Source organism: Notamacropus eugenii, chromosome 3 (genome assembly GCF_028372415.1).
Source record: "Notamacropus eugenii isolate mMacEug1 chromosome 3, mMacEug1.pri_v2, whole genome shotgun sequence".
Lineage (NCBI taxonomy): Eukaryota > Metazoa > Chordata > Mammalia > Diprotodontia > Macropodidae > Notamacropus > Notamacropus eugenii.
The window spans coordinates 326,324,173-326,347,103 of record NC_092874.1 but is presented as its reverse complement, the minus strand read 5'-3'; positions in this window follow the sequence as shown (position 1 = coordinate 326,347,103).

Sequence of the window (22,931 nt, the reverse complement as noted above, 5' to 3'; positions counted from 1 at the left end):
ACAGATGAGGAAACAGAGTTAAATCTGAGTATGAGGCAATTAGGATTAAATTATTTGCCTAGGATCATATAGCTAGCAAGTTTCCAAGGTTGAATTTTAATTCATAAAGATTAGTCTTAGTGTGTGTGTGTCTGTGTGTGCGTGTCCATGTATGGTGTAGATAGAAAGATGGAAGCATTTATATTTGTAATATAGGGACATATACGTTATTTTTATTTGTCCTCAAAGAGGACCATGATGGAGGTGATGCCATAACTTGCAAGTGAATTGGATTTAAGTGAGGTAGGGCTATGCAGTCACCAGGCTCACTTTCTCCTCTGGAGTGTGAGAGATGGGGGTGGGCTATATTTTTATGTAGGAGTACATGTATTTTTAGGGGCAGCTAGGTGGCACAGTAGATAAAATAAAAGGTTTGGAGTCTGGAAGACTTGAGTTCAATTCCAGTCTCATTTACTAGTCGTGTAACCCTGGAAAAATCACTTTATTAGAGCTTGATTCAGTCTCCTCAACTATAAAATAAGGTGTTGCAACCACCTCTCAAGAGTGCTGTGAAGATAAAATAAGACAATAATTAAAGAGCACTTTGTATAGTACCTGGAACATAGTGTTGTATAAATTTTAGCTATCAGATTATGTCTATATATTTATTTATAAATACATAAATATATATTTGCACGTATATGTACATGTATTTTGTGATATGATTAGTTAATGGTTTTGGAAAGCAGAATTTCTACTTTCTAAGTCATTCACTTATCACTTCTTTCTCTTCAGGTTCAAAATTGTGGTTCACAAAGTGATGGCGACAACCTAAGAAGAAAAGTAAAGCCATGAATTATAAAACATAAAATTATAAATCCTGTTACAAAAAAATAGATTTCTACTTGTTACAATAACATTTCTCAACTTTAACCACAGTACATTCTACGATGATACAAATTCATTAATTATGAAACTTTAAACATTGCTTGTAAATGCAAATTTGGTTAACCAATTTCATACTAACTCTGTAACATCTTTTAAAAAATTCCACATTATTAAGGAACAATAATAATAATGCAAAAATAATATACTCAGTACAGAGTTCATAATTCATTTCAATATTTTTTATGCATTATAGAATCAAAAATTACTTCCTAACGCATGACTTCTTAGTTTCTTAGTGGGAACTGAAGGTTAGGACTGCATATCAAACACAAAATAGTGAAATAAGAAGGAAATAGGAACTTGGCTGCAATCTTTAATTTGATTAACTTACATTAAAGAAAAGTTAGAAACAGGGAACAAAATCAGTTAGGAAGTCGTCAGAAATATGGAGCAGAACGGCTAAGACAGCTCATAAATCAAGTTTCAGTCAAGTGAAGGAACTCAATAGGCTTTGTAAGAAAACAAAGTTGCTGACCTTGTAAAAACTACTTTTAATTTCTCTGTTTCTCAAACTTATTTCCATTCTGTGGAAAATAGATTCATAGATGGATTTAAAAATCTTTAGATTCATAAATATTTTATTGATTTATGATTTTTAAAAATAGCATTTATCAAATTAACTAGGCTTATGAAGACTATGAGTCAAATGGCAGTGAGCGTTTGTACCCTCAGGAAGGAGAATGGTCTTTAAGAATCAATAGGGCAGATAGGATATCTATTGGCTTCAGTTGGAGAAGATTTATAAGGGGAAAGGAATAAGATTTGAGCTGAAGAAAACAGAGGAGCAATTGTGATAGAGATTTTGAAGATCTAGGAATTATGAAATATTTTGAGATAGGAACTTTGGAAGTTGAAGAGGAAAAAGAAGGATAAGAGGCTGAAATTAAGAGCAAGAAGAGGAGAAATACTCAAATGAAGGAAGATGATACAATAAACTGGTAAAAACCAAGATGGTAAAACAAGAGAAGAGGACAGAAAAGTAAGGAGCAATGATTTGACTGTGACTCTTGGTGAGCAAAATGAAGAAGTATTATTTAGAGGAGGAGACTGACAACTCAGGAATATAAGATCCTACCCCTCCTCTATTTCATCACACCCACAAATTGAGCAGCAGCTTTTTTTTAAATGAAGATTTGAAAATATTAATTCTAGTAAATACAGAAATCAGGGAGAATTTGAAATGGTCAATGACCTCCAAAATCTGTGATAAGTGTGCTTTCTTCATAGTCAAGAATCTGTTACAGTATTTGGTATGGGAAAAGTGATAATTCCCCTAATTCTGTCCTGGACATGGCATACTATGATCTGAAAATATTTCATATAGAAATGTAAGGAGGAATGTGATAGCTATTTTAAATACTTGAAGGATTATCTGCCAGGCCTAGAGGCCTGAGGGCTACCCGAGTCTTACCTTACCTCTATCGGAGGTCTTCGGCTGGCCAAACTGGATGCTCGTATGAGAGAAAGGATGTTCCAGAGTCGAACAAGGGTTGAGCTTTATTTCAGGGTCTGGTTACAAGTGCAGGGGAATTCTTCCTTAGGAGGGAGAGAGAAAGATCTCCCAACGAGGCAAAGATCTTACAGTAAGAGATTGGAAGTAGAAGTGTAAGTGGGGAGAGAGGGGAAGGGAAGAGAGGAGAGAGGAAAAGCAGAGCCTTGTGTCCTCACACGTGGCCCCTCCACCCAAGAGAGCTTTCAGGCTTTCCTGACCCTACTTAAGCCCTCCCGTCGCGTAGTTTACACGTCAATACCGAGCCTGTTAGGTAACAACAGGTGTGCCCCAATCCAGGACAGCCTCCAGAGCGGGGATGCTCCTCCCATCACGTATCTCAGGGGAAGAGGCGGAAATACACGAGATAGCTCGGTCTCCTCCTCGATTCCTGGTGACATTATGGGGGGCCTCGTGAGAACTCTAAGATTTAGAAGTTCCCACCTTTACCTGCCCGAGACTGTCCACATGGAATTGAGCTTCCAGTCCCAGCATCTCCCCTTCTTTGTTTTGCGCGGCGCGCACCTGGCTCTAGAGCAAACAGCGGCTGGAGGCTAAGTGGGTTAGGAAGGCCTTTAGCATATGAGTACCCCACAACAAGAACTTCATTTACACAGAAATCTGCAGCTAGCACAACTGACAAAGAGAGACATCAAATAAAACAAAGATGAAGCTAAATGGCTGAGTTACAGCAAGAGAAAGGGCAATCACTAATTCCAAAGCATATTCTAAGAGAAGCAGCTAGTGCTGGCGCCTTACACATCACCACCCTTCAGTCATGCAAATGGATCTCAACGGCCAAGCCTGAATGGCCGAGCCTGTGGTATTCAGGCGAAAAGTTGGTCATCTCCCGAAAAGTTGGTCACCCCTTCCCCCCCCAGTGTTCTGGGTTTGTGATATCAAAGTCCTCCTTCAGCTGCTGGAAAGAGATGCCTAGATGGAGTGGTCAGCAATGTTGGGATGAGTGCTGCTTCCTCTCTGGGCAGCAGGGTTAAAGCTGTCATCAGCAGACTCAGGTGGTGCATAATCCTTCTCCGGGGTCTCCGGGTTCTCCGGGGTCTCTGCCTCCTACATCTCCGCCGTCTCCGACATCGGTTTCCACCTACAGATCCTTCTAATGGGAATCCACGCATCCCCTTTTCCTGTGGAGACACAAACATACCCTGGACCCCATATTAGTATCTTATACAGACCTTTCCATTTCCCTGAGGCCATATCCTTTACCATGGCCCATGTGTCCTTATTTCCAGCCTGGGTATTACTTTCCTTGCGGAGTTGTCTTGGAATAGTCACAAAATGTCTCATAGCTGGAGTAGTATGTGAGTTTTTTGAGACATGCAAAAAATTGTGTGTATACACTACTGTATCAAGCTCTGATTGTGTTAGGCGACCTCTTCCCCTTTTTTGTTTAGCAAGGATCGCCTTTAAGGTGAGATTGGTAAGAATGCATAGTGGCTGTTTATTTTGGTATAGCTGCTGCCAGGTGCTCACAAATGCTTGATTAACATCTGTAAGGAACCTGAATTTTTTCTTTATAGCAAACTCAGGAGCATTCCAGGGTTCTAATTGCTCCTTAACCAGTATTTGTAGTGCCTGGAGTTTTTCTGGAGTCAGGGGCCACTGCTCCACCCAAATCGGGGTGTCTGACTTCCAATTCAAGGGTGGGGACTCCAGTGCAAATGCAATGGCCCTTACTAAAAATTTGATAGCCTCATCCCCAGGCGGCTCATGATGTCTCTGCCCCAGATGTTAAAACTAAGTCCTGGAATCACCAACTGCCATGCGGTCCCTTGGCGATCCTCTGCCTCCCACTTTACTGGGTGCATTGTCTCTAAGGTATTTTGGCACCCTCCTATTCCCCACACTGGTCTCTGGCTTTCTTTGAGCTTCCAGTGCCGGGGTACTGAGCGACCGCTAAGGCAGGTCCTATCAGCTCCAGTATCAAGGAGGCCAGTCATGGGAATTCCATTGAGCCAGATTGTACACTCAGGTCTATTCTGTCCTATTTCCTTTAGTAACTGGATTTGAACTGAATACTTTAAGGGAAGGGCAATAGCTATGGGAAGCTGATTGTCTATATGAGCCGGCTCGGCTACCACATTGGAGCATGGAAGTGCTGTGGTGCCAGTGGGATAAACTCCTGTATATATAACTACGGGTGCATGAGAGGGGTTCTGTAATATCAGGGATTCCTCCTGTATGGGGTCTCTCAGGGGAATCATAGTAAACTGATGAGCTGCAAACTGGCACTTCTCTAAGCTGTAAAGGTGTTGCATTCCTTCCTCTGGCCCCATAATCTCCTGTATTCTCCCTCCAAGGGGCCATCCCGATTCTCTGCCAAAGGGTACACTTTCGGGGCCCTCGAGGGGCCCCTCACCCCGTTTCCCGACTTCCTACATTGTCTAGCTAGGTGACCTGGCTTTCCACATGAAAAACAAGGGTCCTGGCCCCTCCCTGTACTTATTTCTTTCCTACACTCTTTCTTAAGGTGTCGCGGTTTTCCGCAGTTAAAACATTTTTTCTCCAAAGAGATATTACTTAAGGCTGCAGCCAGGTACTTCCCTTGCACCTGTGCCAAGTAGACCTGACTTCCTACCCTGTCACATCTTTGTATCATTTCTTCAACAGATGCATTCTTTGGCAGTCCCAGCATTGCCTTTTTGCAGTCATGATTACAATTCTGCCACAGCAATGTCTTTAACTCTATCTCTGTCCCTTGATTCTCCTCTCCCATGTCTCGACCTACTGCCTCCTGCAGCCTGGCCACAAAATTAGTAAATGGCTCAGTGTTTCCTTGCATAATCCTAGTCATGGGAAACTCTCTCTCTTTCTTAAGAGGCTATAACCTTCCAGGCGGCAATAGCCATTCCGGCAATCAAGACATAATCAGCGGCCGAGTACTGTAATTGATTTCCTGTAGCCTCAAACTGCCCTGTTCCTGTAAATCGCTGATAAGCCTGGGGGGCCTGAGCCCCCAGCCCACTGGTAGTGCTCTTTACCCTCTGAGAAAATTCTGATACCCAAATCACATTCTGCCCAGGGGTAAGGCAGGCTCTAGCTAAGCTCTTCCAGTCATTAGGAGTCAGAACGAACTGACCACTGAGAGTCTCAAGCATGGCTATGACAAAGGGTGAATTAGGGCTGTGCTTGGTACAAGCCTCTTTGAGAGTCGCTACTCTCTTCCACTCTATGGGTATGTGGCTCCTCCGAACCCCACCGGGGACACTGGGGTCCGCTATTTCTAGCACAGGAAATGTCCTTACGTCTTCTCCATTCTCTATGGTCTTTCGTATTCCCTTTTCCAAACTGGACTGTGGCCCTGGACTGTCTGACCAATGGAGCATGCTATAAGGAGGCGCAGAGGGAAGACACGGCGTATTCTCCCCTGCCTTGCCTTTTCCATCTGCTAGATGGAGCTCGGAATCTATTTTTTCTCTACACTCCTTAACTTTCTGCTTGCCAGGGTTCTCCCCTCCCCTCTCTCCTCTTCCACTCTCATTCCAATCCTGCCCTGGCCTCTCTGGCCCTTCCAAAAGGCTCTTAATTACACCGAATATCAGGAAATCTAAATCCTCCAGCTCCCCGGGGCATTGTTGCTCATAAGCGGTCATTTGTTCTCTGACCGCTCCCCATCTTTCTCTTGATATTCCTGTCTGCTCGAGCCAAGGAGAAACTTTCCAAATCCTTTTACAAAATTCTCGGAGGTCGTTTAACTCTATAGTGACCCCCGCCTCCCTGCATTCCCTGTAAAGTATCTCAGCCCAGACCTCCTGTTCCTTTGGCTTTGTTACTGGCAATTGATTCCCCATCCCTACCCTTTTCCCATGGGTGTGGGAAGCTACTCTCACTCTTTCTCTCCTTCCAAATCTAGGATTCGGGACTCGCGTCTTTCACAGCCCCTTCCGGGTGTTCCCAGGCACCCAGGATATCTGCGCTCCTGTCCTCTGTTCGGAGACGCCAACTGCCAGGCCTAGAGGCCTGTGGGCTACCCGAGTCTTCTTACCTCACCTCTTAAGGTCTTCGGCTGGCCAAGCCGGATGTTCGTATGAGAGAAAGGATGTTCCAGAGTCGAACAAGGGTTGAGCTTTATTCAGGGTTCTGGTTACAAGTGCAGGGGAATTCTTCCTTAGGAGGGAGAGAGAAAGATCTCCCAATGAGGCAAAGATCTTACAGTAAGAGATTGGAAGTAGAAGTGTAAGTGGGGAGAGAGGGGAAGGGAAGAGAGCAGAGAGGAAAAGCAGAGCCTTGTGTCCTCACACGTGGCCCCTCCACCCAAGAGAGCTTTCAAGCTTTCCTGACCCTACTTAAGCCCTCCCATCGCGTAGTTTACACGTCAATACCGAGCCTGTTAGGTAACAACAGGTGTGCCCCAATCCAGGACAGCCTCCAGAGCGGGGATGCTCCTCCCATCATGTATCTCAGGGGAAGAGGCGGAAATACACGAGATAGCTCGGTCTCCTCCTCGATTCCTGGTGACATTATGGGGGGCCTCGTGAGAACTCTAAGATTTAGAAGTTCCCACCTTTACCTGCCCGAGACTGTCCACATGGAATTGAGCTTCCAATCCCAGCAATTATCATTTGGAAAAAGGATAAAACTTGTTCTCTTTCACCTGAGAGGGCAAAGCTATGAGCCATAGATGGAAATTGCAAAAAAAAAAAAAAAAAAAAAAGGAAATTTAGACTTTATAAATAGTAAAGTTGTTTATATAAAGAGAATTTATCTAAATATTGTAACAGTAATCACTCCAACATACACAGAGGGGCCTGCTACCACAGGTTCTTAGGTCTGCATTTATAAAAGAAAAGGCAACTTTTGAGGGGTTAACAATCACTTTAATCAAACACATGTATCATTCCTTTAACCAAGCATATATATCATTTACATAGTTCAGAGGAGTCAGCACCCTGAACATCAGAGAAAATACAGAGAAATCCAAGATCAAGAGACATGGCTACCTCTGCCTGACCATCAACAGACAGGTTGTTACTGACCATAGTTACTGACCATAGTTAGAGAGAGAAAAACCAACATCTGGGTTTTGCAAGTTGGGAGTCTCCTTAGAAGTTTTCCAGAGTCCTCATCTGGCCAACTACTTCCAGTAAGCCCCAAAGTAAAACCTCACCCTCAGTGTCTTTATATCTTTTTTTAAAGTCAGAGGGCATGCCAACTCTTGAGAACCAATGCCTTGTTAACAAAAGGTGTGGGCCTTCCGACAAATCTTCCCAATCAAACTTGCCTTAATGGACAGGCCCATTAATGGGTGTGGAGGATCTTTAATCACATATACTATTTCTGTTAATACATATACTGTTTCTAGTTAAAGAAACTCTAGTTTCTGTACTTTACTCCTAGTAAAGACTCTTGGTTGATAAAGGTAAAATTTAATCAGAGACATTTGATTATACTAAAACAAAAGCAGCAAAAGATCCCACTTTGCTTGCCATCACAAATATATAAGAAAAAGAGTCATTCCCTAATAGATAAATGATCAAAATATGAGAAAAAGTAGTTTTCAAAAGAAAAGTAAACTATAAAAAATTCTATTAAAAATTCTTCAGATCATTAATAACAGAAATGAGAAGGTAAATGCTGATGTTGCCATGCTGTATTTAATACATATTTTTAAAAAAACAAGGTATATGCAATAGGTATTCATGCTTCAATATTCAATTCTGTCTTTCTGATCCTCTTTTTACAGGGGAATGATCATCTTTGTTGGTGTTGGTTTTATTTAAAGAAAAAGAAAACAAGAAAAGAAAATTTTCCTAATAGTTATAGTTGTATAAAAGGGGAATTGGTAACTTTGGAAAACCACATTATCTACCGTTAGTGTCTGGAGGATCATTTGTTAGGTATGTAGTAAAGGGGATTCTTACTCAATTTTTGTCGGACATCTGAAGTCTTTTTCATTTCTGAAATTTTTTGACACTGCTTTTTATTTATAAACTGTAAGATAAATGTAATATTGCTGAAAACATAGTACCTTTAACATCTTGCAACTGCTCTTTGGCATAAAATAGAGTCTTTAGAACAGTGTCTTACACCCATTTGGCCCGTTAGTCTTCAGGTTATATTTGCATTCCTTTGTTTCACAATTTGTAAGCCTTCAAACATTTTGCCCCTTTAAACTCTTTGCTTGCAGGTTAGTGCTTATTTGTAGGGATGGTTAAATCATTATCAAAGTACAAATTTATGCATTTTAAGAATCTTTTAAAAAATCCCAGTTATCTACAAAATAGTGCAGTCAACTTCTCAATTATTCATTCTCAGATTATTGAGAAAAAAATATGCTGTAGAGGTTAAGTTCCTCATTTGGAATGAATAACAACAAAACTAGCAACAATGATTTAATGGACATAGTATGTTAAGGTTTTGAAAGTGCTGTACATGTTATCTCATTTGGTCTCAAAAGAGCCTTGTGGGATGTTATCCTTATTTGACAGATGTTAAGTGAAGAAGAATCTTCTTTGTGGCTTCTATGTATGCAGCCCAGGAGTTTGCTTACTATATTATCTTAGTACATCCACAGTCACATTTGTAATAGCACTGCTCAATTGCTGACCCACTGATTATCCACCCACTCATCTAAGCAGCAGCCAAGGTGTTGGGGCCCAGACTTAATATGAGGCAGAATGGAATGTCAGATTTTGTGGATCTCAGGTACTAGTACTTTCCTCCATCAGTGTGGGTTTGATGATTTAAGAAATTAAGAATGTGACAAGTGAAAAGCATAGGATTATGTACTAGCCTCAAACACTTATTAGTTGTGTGACCCAGAGCAAGTCATTTAATTTCTTTTTGCCTCAACTACACTCTACTGTAAAATGGATCAAAGGAGGTGAAATTTTAAAGCACTTATCACATTGCTTATAGATAGTAGGTGCTTAATAACTGCTATTTTCTTCTTTCTTTCATAAGAGGAGCATTTGAGTTGCATTTTATAGGATATGTAAGGTGTCAACAGTTTGATATAATGTGGGAAGACATTCAAAGAATAGGAAAAAGAATGAACAAAGAGATTTTCTAAAAGTTAAGTATAAGTTGTGTTTAGGGGATGGCAATTAATCTAGTGTAGCTGAAGTGATGATTTTTTGAGGGAGAGTAATGCAAAACAAGACTGGAAAAATAAGATGGAGTCAGGTCATGAATCTTGAATTCATTAAAAAAAATTACATTTATTAAGTACCTAATATACAAGTGACATTTCTTTAAAATGTGATTGCAATTTTATTTGGTAACATGAAAATGTAAGAGTTCAAACTTTCCCTTAAGTCATACCCCTACTGAGATGAAAAGAATAAATTAACAAAGTTTATTTTCAGATATTAAATGTTGTGTACAAGGAAATATTAGAAATGCAACTTATTCTGTCACTTGCACTGCAAATCATTTATGAGAAATCTTAGTCCCTTGAAGTTTAACTTGTGTTATCTCCTAATACAGGAACCTACAAGTGAACCCTCTACCTTTTAAAATCAAAGACTGACCATTCAGTTTTATTTTTTCTTTTTTTCTTTAAATTTATTTATTTAACTTTTAACATTCATTTTCACAAAATTTTGAGTTCCAAGTTTTCCCCCCATCTCTCCCCTCTCCCCACCCCAAAACACTGAGCATTCTAATTGCCCCTATCACCAATCTGCCCTCCCTTCTAACATCGCTCCCTTCCCTTATCCCCATCTTCTCTTTTATCCTGTAGGGCCAGATAACTTTCCATACCCCATTACCTATATTTCTTATTTCCTAGTAGCAAAAACAATACTCGACAGTTGGTCCTAAAACTTTGACTTCCAACTTCTCTTCATCCATCCCTCTGCACCCATTCCCTTTGGGAAGGCAAGCAATTCAATATAGGCCATATCTGTATAGTTTTGCAAATGACTTCCATAATAGTTGTGTTGTGTAAGACTAACTATATGTCCCTCCATCCTATCCTGCTCCTTATTGTTTCTATTCTCCCTTTTGATCCTGTCCCTCCCCAAGAGTGTTGACTTCAAATTGCTCCCTCCTCCCTCTGCCCTCCCTTCCATCATGACCCCCACCCTGTTTATCCCCTTCTCCCCCACTTTCCTGTATTGTAAAATAGGTTTTCACACCAAAATGAGTGTGCATTTTATTCTCTCCTTTAGTGGAATGTGATGAGAGTAAGCTTCATGTTTTTCTCTCACCTCCCCTCTTTTTCCCTCCATTGAAAAGTCTTTTGCTTGCCTTTTAGGAGAGATAATTTGCCCCATTACATTTCTCCCTTTCTCCTCCCAATATATTTCTCTTTCACCACTGAATTTCATTTTTTAAGATATGATCCCATCCTATTCAATTTACTCTGTTCTCTCTGTCTCTCTCTCTTTGTGTGTGTGTGTGTGTGTGTGTGTGTGTGTGTGTGTGTGTGTGTAATCCCACCAATTACCCAGATAATGAAAAGTTTCAAGAGTTACAAATATTGTCTTTCCATGTAGGAATGTAAACAGTTCAACTTTAGTAAGTCCCTCATGACTTCTCTTTGTGTTTACCTTTTCATGTTTCTCTTCATTCTTGTGTTTGAAAGTCAAATTTTCTTTTCAGTTCTGGTCTTTTCATCAAGAATGCTTGAAAGTCCTCTATTTCATTGAAAGACCATTTTTTCCCCTGAAATATTATAGTCAGTTTTGCTGGGTAGGTGATTCTTGGTTTTAGTCCTAGTTCCTTTGACTTCTGGAATATCATATCCCATGCCCTACGAGCCCTTCATGAAGAAGCTGCTAGATCTTGTGTTATCCTGATTGTATTTCCACAATACTTGAATTGTTTCTTTCTAGCTGCTTACAATATTTTCTCCTTGATCAGGGAACTCTGGAATTTGGCCTAGGAGTTTCTCTTTTTGGATCTCTTTCAGGCAGTGATCAGTAGATTCTTTCAATATTTATTTTGCCCTCTGGTTCTTGAACATCAGGGCAGTATTTCTTGATAATTTCATGAAAGATGATTTCTAGGCTCTTTTTTTGGTCATGGCTTTCAGGTAGTTCCATAATTTTTAAATTGTCTCTCCTGGATCTATTTTCCAGGTCAGTTGTTTTTCCAATGACATATTTCAGGTTATCTTCCATTTTTTCATTCTTTTGGTTCTGTTTTGTTATTTCTTGGTTTCTCATAAAGTCATTAGCCTCCATCTGTTCCATTCTAATTTTTAAAGAACTATTTTCTTCAGTAAGCTTTTGGAACTCCTTTTCCATTTGGCTAATTCTGTTTTTTAAAGCATTCTTCTTCTCACTGACTTTTTGAACCTCTTTTGACAATTGAGTTAGCCTATTTTTCAAGGTGTTATTTTCTTCAACATTTTTTGGGGTCTTCTTTACCAAGGTGTTGACTTGCTTTTCATGCTTTTCTTTCATCTCTCTCATTTCTCTTCCCAGTTTTTCCTCCACCTCTCTAACTTGATTTTCAAAATCCTTTGTGAACTCTTCCATGGCCTGAGCCCATTGAATATTTTTCTTGGATGCTTGGGATACAGAAGCCTTGACTTTTATGTCTTTCCCTGATGATAAGCATTGTTCTTCCTGGTCTGAAAGGATGGGAGGAGATATCTGTTCACCCAGAAAGCAGCCTTCTATGGTCTTATTTTTTTCCCTTTTTTGGGCATTTTCCCAACCAGTTACCTGACTTTTGGGTCCTTTGTCAAGAGCAGAGTACACTCTGGGAATCTGTGAGATCTCAGTTCCTCCAAGGTGGCACAATCAAGCGTGTACTGGTCTGGACGCAGAGAGGGGTTTTTATGCCCCAAATCTTAGCAATTACCTCTCCACAGCCACCTGCCTCCAGTTCTGCCAAGTCAGTACTGGGGGCTGATTTTTAGAGAAGCTGGATGGGCAGGGCAGTCATTCAGTATCAGACAAAGACCAGCTCCCCCAGGGTCTCCACCCAGGGCTGAGGTAAGACTCAGCTCTTCTATGCCCCCAGGGGTTTTTACACTCCAACAATGGAGCTTCTATATGGGCTGCTGTGCAGCCTCTGTGGCCACTACCTGCTGCCAGAGCTATGGGAAGGTCTTTCTCCCTTCCTGACCAGCTGATAAATCCCGTCACTGACCTTTGGTGCCTGTGTGTTGAGGGATCTGAGTACCTGCTGCAGTGACTGGAGATTGTGCCCCTGAGGTGTCCTCCTCCCAGAGTCTCGTTGTGCTCCACAGCCAAGGCTGGGCTGGGCTCTGCTCCACGTCTGGTGCAACCAGCGTTTACATGGGCCTTTCAGGTCACCCTGGGCTGGAAATCTCCTCCACTCTGTTGTTCTCCACTTCTGCTGCTCCAGAATTTCTTGAGAGCCCCTCTCTACAGGTATTTTATGGGCTGTGTGGGGATACCCTGTGTAAGTGTGTCTTTCTAGTCTGCCATGTTGGCTCTGCCCCCCAAGTGTTCAGTTTTCATAGTAACATGCTGTCATTTTAAGAAACTTTGAGATGGAGAGAAACTTTGTTGTGACTTTTGAAGAGCATAAACTACTATGTATAGTTTTATATATATATATATATATATATATATATATATATTTATATATATATATATACATATATATATATGTATATATGGAGAGAGAGAGATGCAACTATGTATAGTTTTGTATATATATATATATATATATGTATGTATGTTTGCAACGTTATTTGACAGTCAGTATACACTTCTTTTAAATACTGAAGATATATCCTCACCTCATTGTTTTTCCCTGCTGTGTCAAACTGTTAGTGAAATGGAGGAGATGAGCTGTTGAACTAAACTCTGTTTTCAGATCACCCACTTTCTGATGGAGGGACTTCACAGCTACATGCATAATGTCATGAGATAGAATTTAGTCTGATTATTTAACCTGAAAACAGTAGCTTCCATGCTTGGTCGTTTAGACAATATTGAGTTTCTATTATAAAGACATGGCTCTTTGTTTATCCCTAGAGGCAACTACTTAGAAATACTGAAGGAAACATCATTATCTATCAGTGAGCATGATGAAATTTTATTAGCAGTATGCTAAGAATTAGGCAGTATGACCTAAAATGTAGCTGACTGGGAGTTCTATTTTTGGTTCTCCTTCTGCGTCATTGGCAATTTTGAGAAAAAGTCACTAATGTATTCTGTTTATGCCTCAATGTTTTCAGGTGTGAAACAGAGAATTAAAAACCAAACAAACAAACAAAAATACTTTACCTTTGTCTTAATTTTTTGTTTTGATTTTGGTGAAAATTATGTAAAATGTTTTCTGAAATATTAATTTAGTATGTGCAAAAGTCATGGCAATTGCAATGACAATCAGGTATCACTTCTCATTATCTGGGACATAACTCAATCTTGTCAGCTTGTACTAACTCTGACAAGTCTTTGAAGCTTTCCAGGGGTGGAGATAAAGAAGGAATAGCCTCATACAGCCATACTATTAAAACTTAGAAGTTTCTTTGATCTGGGGGAAATATATACCTATGCACATGATTGAAACTTTTTAGCCTCCACCAGTATGCTTCCCATTTCCACTTGTCATTCACACTGGCACCATTAATTCTTTTATGTCACACAATCACTGAGAGGGCAAAAGCAAAAATAATAAAATAATATTTACTCTGTTGAAGTCAAAATCAGGAATAACAAACATAATCTAAAAATAAAAAATGAGTCACATTCTCACACCAATGCTTAGACTTACAGACACATAGAAGTGAAACACATAACTAGGGAAATTCATCTACTATGGGCAACTCATAACTAGCCAGCAAGCATGTATGTCAGTGATATTTTTTAGGGAAGAATCTAGACTGTATTATTTGCGTTTCTAAGTCTCTCCACTTTACTGCTGAATGAAACTTCTTACCTACCACACTTGGGTCACTGAACCAACATTGAACTCGTTTACCTAATAGAACCTAATAGCAATATTCTTGCCTAATACATATGTTCATATCATTCAATATGACTGAATAGCCTCCACTCTGTCTTCTCAACTTATTGAAGTCTTACTCTTCAAGTCCTATCTTGTGTTTGAACTCGGCAAGAAAACATTTTTTAATCATCTCTGCCATGCATTGATTTTTTTCCACTCTCTGATCCTGTGGTATACATTGTGTCTTTCTGGAGACAGTTGAATAACCAAGGAAGCACCTATTATCTTTTCATGATTCAGTATGTAGGGTGATGGGCCTAGAGTCAGGAAAAACTGAGTTCAAATTTAACCTCATATACTTCTATAGCACTAATGTGATATTTCTAGCACCTACAGCAGCCATGAGTATCCTGGCACAATTCTTTTTTGTTGTTGCTTTTTTAAAATTTATTTATTTATTTTAAGTTTTCAACATTCATTTCCACAAAATTTTGAGTTCCAGATTTTCTCCCTACCTCTCCCCGCCTCCAAAATGCCAAGCATTCTAATTACCCCTACCACCAATTTTCTCTGCCTTCTATCATGCCTCCCTTCCCTTATCTCCATCTTCTTTTTTATCCTGTAGGGCAAGGTAAATTTCTATACCCCATTACCTGTATTTCTTATTTTCCAGTTATATGCAAGAACAACACTCAACAGTTCTTCCTAGAACTTTGAGTTCCAACTTCTCTTCCTTCCTCCCTCCCCACCCATCCCCACTGGGAAGGTAAGCAATTCAATATAGGTTATATATGTGTAGTTTTGCAAAAGACTTCCATAATAATCAAGTTATGTAACACTAACTATATTTCCTTCCATCCTATCCTGTCCCCCATTTCTTCTATTCTCTCTTTTGACCTTGTCCCTCCCCAACTGTTGACTTTTAATTGCTCCCTCCTCCCATTGTCCTCATTTCCATCATCTTCCCCACCCTGCTTATCCTATTCTCCCTTACTTGCCTGTATTGTAAGATAGGTTTTCATACTAAGATGAGTGGGCATTTTATTCCTTTCTTGAGTCAAATGTGATGAGAGTAAGCTTCACTTTTTCCCTCTCACCTCTCCTCTTTGTCCCTCCATTGAAAAGTCTTTTTCTTGCCTCTTTTATGAGAGATAATTTGCCCTCTTCCATTTCTCCCTTTCTACTCCCAATATATTCTTCTCTCACCCCTTAATTTTATTTTTTTTTAGATACAATTCCTTCCTATTCAACTCACCCCAGGCTTTCTGTCTGTCTCTCTTTCTATATGTGTGTGCATTTGTGTGTGTGTGTGTGTGTGTGTGTGTGTGTTGTGTGAATGTATAATCAAACCAACTACTCAGATACTGAAAAAAGTTTCAAGAGTTAAAAATATTGTCTTTCCACATAGGAATGTAAACAGATCACCTTTAGTAAGTCCCTTATGATTTCTCTTTCTTGTTTAGCTTTTCATGCTTCTCTTGGTTCTTGTGTTTGAAAGTCAAATTTTCTTTTCAGCTCTGGTCTTTTCACAAAGAATGCTTGAAAGTCCTCTATTTCATTGAAAGACCATGTTTTCTCCCTGAAGTATTATACTCAGTCTTGCTGGGTAGGTGATTCTTGGTTTTAGTCCTAGTTCCTTTGACTTTTGGAATATCATATTCCATGCCCTTAAATCCCTTAAGAAGCTGCTAGATCTTGTGTTATCCTGATTGTATTTCCACAATACTTGAATTATTTCTTTCTAGCTGCTTGCAATATTTTCTCCTTGACCAAGGAACTCTGGAATTTGTCTAAAATGTTCCTAAGAGTTTTCTTTTTGGATCTCTTTCAGGAGGTGATTGGTGGATTCTTTCAATATTCATTTTGTCCTCTGGTTTTGGAATATCAGGGCAGTATTTCTTGATAATTTCATGAAAGATGATGTCTAGACTCTTTTTTTGGTCATGGCTTTCAGGGAGTCCCATAATTTTTAAATTGTCTCTCCTGGATCTATTTTCCAGGTGAGCTGTTTTCCAATGAGATATTTCATGTTATTTTTCATTTTTTTTTCATTCTTTTGGTTTTGTTTTGTGATTTCTTGGTGTCTCATAAAGTCATTAGCCTCCATCTGTTCCATTCTAATTTTGAAAGAACTATTTTCTTCAGTGAGCTTTTGAACCTCCCTTTCCATTTGGCTAATTCTTCTTTATAAAGCATTCTTCTCCTCATTGACTTTTTGAACCTCCTTTGCCAATTGAGTTAGCTTATTTTTAAAGGTGTTATTTTCTTCAGCATTTTTTGGGTGTCCATTAGCAAGCTATTACTTGCTTTTCATGATTTTCTTTCATGTCTCTCATTTCTCTTCCCAAATCTTCCCAATTTTTCCTCCACTTCTCTTACTTGATTTTCACAATCCTTTTTGAGCTCTTCCATGGCCTGAGACTATTGAATATTTATTTTGGATGTTTGGGATATAGAAGCCTTGACTTTTATATCTTTCCTTGATGATAAGCATTGTTCTTCCTCACCCAAAAGGATGGAAGAAGACATCTGTTCACCAAGAAAGTAACCTTCTATAGTCTTATTTTTTTCCCTTTTTTGGGCATATTCCCAAACAGTTACTTGACTTTTGGGTCCTTTGCCAAGAGTAGGGTGTACCTGGAAAATCTGTGAGATCTCAGTTCTTCCAAGGTGGCACAATCAAGCGTGTATGCTGGTCTGGGAGCAACCAGAAACTTTTGTGCCCAGAAATTGTGAGTACTAGTTTCCTCTTCACAACCACTTAACTTCCAGTTCCACCAAGTCAGCACTGGGGACTGAGATTCAGATAAGCTGCTTAATTCCCCCAGAGATTTAGGTGGTGGCAGGGTTGCCACACAGGGCTGAGGTACAGATCAGCTGCTCAGTTCCTCCAGGGGCTTTACAATCCAACAATGGATGCAGGCTGCTGTGGGACTGCTGCCGCCTGATGTGGCCTCTGCTACTTTGGCCGCCTGAGACTGGAGCTGTGGGAAGACCCTGCTCCCTTATCAGCCAGCTGAAAAAACCCTCTCACTGACCGTTGGTGCCAGTGGGTTGAGGGATCTGTAAAATGCCACTACTGCCACTAGGGATTCTGTCTCACCCCCCACCCACCCCCAAAGCCTGTTTGGCTCTGCTCTGTGTCTTGTGCTACAGACCTTTCCTGTTGGCATTTTAGGCCACTCTGGGCTGGAAATCTCCTCCTCTTCCTTGTTCTGTGGCTTCTTCTGCTCTAGAATTTGTTGAGAGTCTTTCTTTACAGGTATTTTGTGGGCTGGGGGGGAAGAGCTAGTATATGTGCATCTTTCTATTCTGCCATCATGGCTCCACCCTGGCGCAGCTCTGAATCACAAAGTACAACAGACTCTCCACATGGAAGACAGAACCAAAACATTTATTTTGATACCAGAAAGCCAAATACATCATAGTAACAAAAATCTATACACAATAATGATGCAGAGAACAACATCAACTCCAAGATTTCCCCCTACTAGATCTCCCAGAAATCCATTAAAAAAATCACAAGCAGGCTTATATAAACAAAATCACAAACAAGCTCTTTTGCAGTTGCCTGCATCCTTCCTAGCTCTGACTAAACTCTGATCATTTTCCTCTCAGTTCTGCCCTAGCTCTGCTTCTTGCTCTTACACACTTCTTCCTCCACGCATTCAGCAAACTCCTCCTACCCCAGGCTCCATGTGACTCAGAGTCATGTGACTCAGGCTTCCATTGATCCAGGCACATTATGTGGCCTATTAATCAATGGGAAAAGATTGTCCTCTTTAAATTATCGCTACAACTTCTTAATTGTAAACTTGGGCAAACTACTTAACCTCTGTCTGCCTCAGTTTCATCACTTTTATAATGGAGATTATAATAACTTCTGCCTCTGAGGATTGTTACTAGCATTTGAAAGGTTTAAAAGGTAGAGATACTTTAATGTGTGTGTGTACAAATGAATATAACATATCTATATCTATCTATCTATATCTATCTATCTATCTACATATAACTTCTCTTGTTGGTTGAACTTGCTTAAGTCTAAGAAAAAAAAGGTAGGCAATACTCTTCCAAAAAGCATCAATTTTGGTAATTACTTTTCACCAAATAGGGAGGCACTGAATGACTTCATTTCCTGTCAGTCTTTTCTAACTGTCCAGAGTAATATAAATAATCTGAGGGAAAATAAATTAAAAGAAATATTTAACTAAACAACCATGGAGTCATGTTTATTGCTTCTGTGAATCCAAGTATTTTTTGTCTAGGCATTGGGTCATCTAATAAAATTTAGAATTATTTATTGGCAATTATTTTAATACATATGTTTCAGAATAGATGAATCATGGTTTTCTATGTATAGAGTGTTGGACTTGGAATGAAGATCTGAGTTCAAATCCTACCTCAGACATTTTCTAGCCATATAACCCTAGGTGACCTTGAAGTGCTTTGCCCAAATCTTTGGGGATGTATCTGCTAAATAACAACTAGATGATCTTTATCTATGAAAGGAGATCCTACTCACGGACCTCCCTACACTGATGAAATCACAAATTTATTTGAGTACAGTATAAGAGATACTCCTTTGAAAATAAATCAGCCTTACATGTCAATGTGAAAATATGTTTAATATGAATGAATACATAGAGCCCATATCAGATTGCATATCATCTTGGGGAGAGAGTAAAGGAGGGAAGGGGAGAAAAATTTAAAGTTCAAAAGCTTATGGAACTAAAAATGAGTAAATAAATAAAAGAAAGAAATGATGAACAGGTAGATTTCAGAAAAAAAAAAAAACTTTGAAAAACTTGTATAAACTAATACCGAGTGAAGTGAGCAGAACCAGGAGAACACTGTGCACAGTGACAGTCAGATTGTGCAATGATTCACTCTGATAGACTTAGCTATTTGTAGTAATGCAAGGATCTAAGACGACTCCAAAAGACTCATGATGGAAAATTCTATCTGCATCCAGAGAAAGAACTTTGGGACCTGAATGCAGATGAAAGCATACTATTCACTCTTTTTTTTTTTTTTGGATGTTGTTTTGTTTTGTTTCTTATTTTGTGTGGTTTTTCCAATTGGTTCTAATTCTTCATTACAACATGACTATTGTGAAAATATGTTTGTTATGAATGTATATGTGGATGTTACATCAGATTTCGTGCTGTCTTGGGAAGGGGGAGAGGAAAAAGGAGGAAGATGAGAAAAGGGGGAAACTTAAAAACTCAAAATCTTATGAAAGTGAATGTTAAAATCAAAAAAATAAATAAACATATTTTTAAAAAGACAATAAATCAGCCTTACTTGAGGAGCTAGATGTTTAAACAGATAAGCACACACAAACACACATGTGTACACACACATGTGCTCACACACACCCACATGTGAGTGCACATGCACATGCGCACACACACACACACACACACACACACACACACACACACACACACACACACACACACACACACCCTAGTTTTCACCAGAAGATAGGCTATAGAGGCAACTCCTATAGGGACTGAGATGGTAACTTTGAAAAAAAGAAAAAACTTTTGAATAAAATGCCTATGGGTTCATGAATCCAAGGTTGATGAAAGCAGAACTCATAAAAGGGGTGGTGGTGGTCCAAAGACTAAGAGACTTAACATAGTTTCTTTGACTGAAATTCTCCTTGGATGAACTTTGCCCACTTGGTGAATTGCCTCTAAAGTGACTATTTTTGAAGGAGCTCTGCTGTCTTGTCCAAAAGTAATTATATGGGAAAGTCATGAACTAGAATATGGTAGTTATAGTAAAGATAAACCCATCTAGAAAATTGCAAAGTACTCCTGTTTCCGTTGTACTTTTTCCTTATATATAACAATAGAGCTAGAAAACAAATAAAGCTTTCCTTTGACTTTCTTCAGGCTAAGGATGCTGAATACATTATTTTCCACCTTTTTTTTTTCATTAATGATAACGCCAGAAGGAAAAGACTTTGAATATTCAGAATTTTATCCTGCATTTGAGCTATCTTGTCTTAGAGTATTCAACACTTGTCTTTTATGACTTTTTAAAACTCACTTGATAATTTATACTTTTAAATACAAATCGATAGATAAAGGGAAAACAATTCTCCTTGAAATGATGATCAAAAATATTGAAGAATTTGTTTTCTCAAAAATACGTTTGAGGAGTGATTGAATATGAGCTATTGTATCCCTAAAGAGCACGTGATTCAACTTTGTGAACACTTAAAAAAAACATTTTCTCATGTAGTATTTAAACATCTATAACCCCTTCTTATTGATGGACTAGTCTGTAAGAGAGGTTTGTGAATGTTTTTCAGTTTGGGAAGTCTGAACATTTTAATCTTGGTTTTAAGAACAATGGCATTGTTTACTTCTTGTACGTGTCTGACATGTTGCAGTAATAATTAGTGCTATGACTTTTCTTCAAATGAGATATATTAGTATCTAACTGTAAAGAGAAGAATGATAAATAAGAGAATAGCATTCAATAAGAATGATTTCTTTCAACATCTATATCAATGGAGCTAAAAAATTAGAAAACTGAATAATGGGAAAATGACAGTTGGGAAAAAAGAATAAATGAAATGAATTTGAATTAAATAAAATAATTTCTGCATCATTATTTCTGTTATTTGTATTCATTCATTCCATATTTATTGAACACATACAAAAAACTGATTTTTTTTGGTACTATTGAGGTTATAACTGGTAATAAGGTATTGTGCAAGGAAATGTATACAATGACTCATTCTACATGGATGCTCCACTTGTAAAGATAACATACTATAATACAGACTGTTACTGGTCATCATATATTGAGCACCTGTTGTGTCTAATGCAATGTTGTAATTTTTGAAGATAAAAGGAGGTAAAAAACAAAGTCTCTTTCCTTGAGGACTTTATTATAGTTGTGGAATAAAGGAAAGGGAAGAAGCATTTGTTAAGCTCCTGCTTTGTGCTAGATACTATGCTAAAGGTTTTAGAAATGTTATTTCATTTGATCCTCACAACCATCCTTAGAGGCAGAACTATTTTTATCCCCATTATAAAAGTGATGAAACTGAGACAGACAGAGGTTAAGTAGCTGGCCCAAGGTTACAGAATTTTAGTAAGTGTATGAGGTAAGTGTATGAGATACAGGTTTTTCTGTATCCAGGTACAAGTTCCTATCTACTGCATCATCTATCTATTTATACATGAAAAGGTTACATTTGCTTACTTGGTTATTTAAGTATCTCCAGAAAGATACAAACAATAAATACTACAGGACCCTGAGAGTAGAAAAAGTCACTGCATGGCAAGAATGATTAAAAAACCCTTCTTGGTAGAGGAGAAACACAAGATAGGGCTCAAAGATTAGGCCTTCAATAAACTGAGAAGACAGAGTGGTGGTACTTCAACCATATGGAATATAAACATATGTATGGAGCTAGAACATTGGTAGACAATGTATGAACGAGTTTTGCTGAAGTTAAGAGAGTTGTGAGTAAACAGCGGCAGGGTAGACTAGCACACAATTTTAGAAAGTCTTGAATATCAATCTAAGAAGTTTGTGTTTTATTCTGCAGGCAATTAAAAAATCATTAGATGTAGAATGAAATGCTTAGTTAGTTTTATTTTAAATTAGATGCTCCATCATATATGAATTCCCAGAGGGTTTCTTCTTAAAAAACTGATTTAAACAAATTAAATATTATAATAGGTGTGTGAAATTCATAATTTTTCTAAACTTTGTACCAGCTGCTTTTATGATTTTCATATTAACTTCACTTGGTTTAGATGTTAATAAAGGAAATTTGAAAATTATTTACTTAAGTACCTAGTCATCTAGCTATCTATACACTCATGCTTTTTAATTATAATATAATAGTGTATATAACTGCAGAAGAAAAGTTAAGCAATTGTACATTAGATAACATCTACTAAAATTATTTAAAAATACAAGAGGAAAAGATAAAAATGCATGTTTGAACAGCCTTTTAACGATTACACTGCTTACCTGCTGGTGTGAAGAAAGGGGCTACAAAAGGTGCCCTAAACTGTCTGCTTGCCCAACCTTGGCCTTATTATTGCAACAGGCAGGGAATTCCACTCTGTGGTTGAAACATAAAAATATGTACAAAAGTACAAAAATATCTGCAAAGATGATTCCACTCACCATCAGCACATGGAACATGCATACACTCACAGATAATACAAAATCGAGTAGACTTGAAAGAAGACCTGCTCTTGTTACAAGAGAACTCAACAGGGATCACATCCAAATAGCAGCCCTGAGTGAAACAAGGCTGGCAAATAAAGGCCACCTTACTGAAGTTGGAGCTGGATACACATTTTTCTGGAGTGGTCACCCTCATGACAACATGATTGCCACTCACAAGAAAATGCCATACCACCATCATCAGTGCCTATGCTCCCACCATGATGAACAGATGCGGTTAAAGAAAAATTTTATGGAGACCTAGATACTCTTATCATCAATATGCCAAAAGAGGACAAGCTTATAAATCTAAGTGACTTTAATGCTGGAATAGGTTCAGGCTATCAGAGTTGGCAGGGAGTCCTAGGAAGAATGGAGTTGGAAACAGCAACAGTAATGCTCATTGACTGCTGAAGACTTGTGCATCGCATGACCTTCTTATCATCAACACTGTTTTCTGTTTACCTAA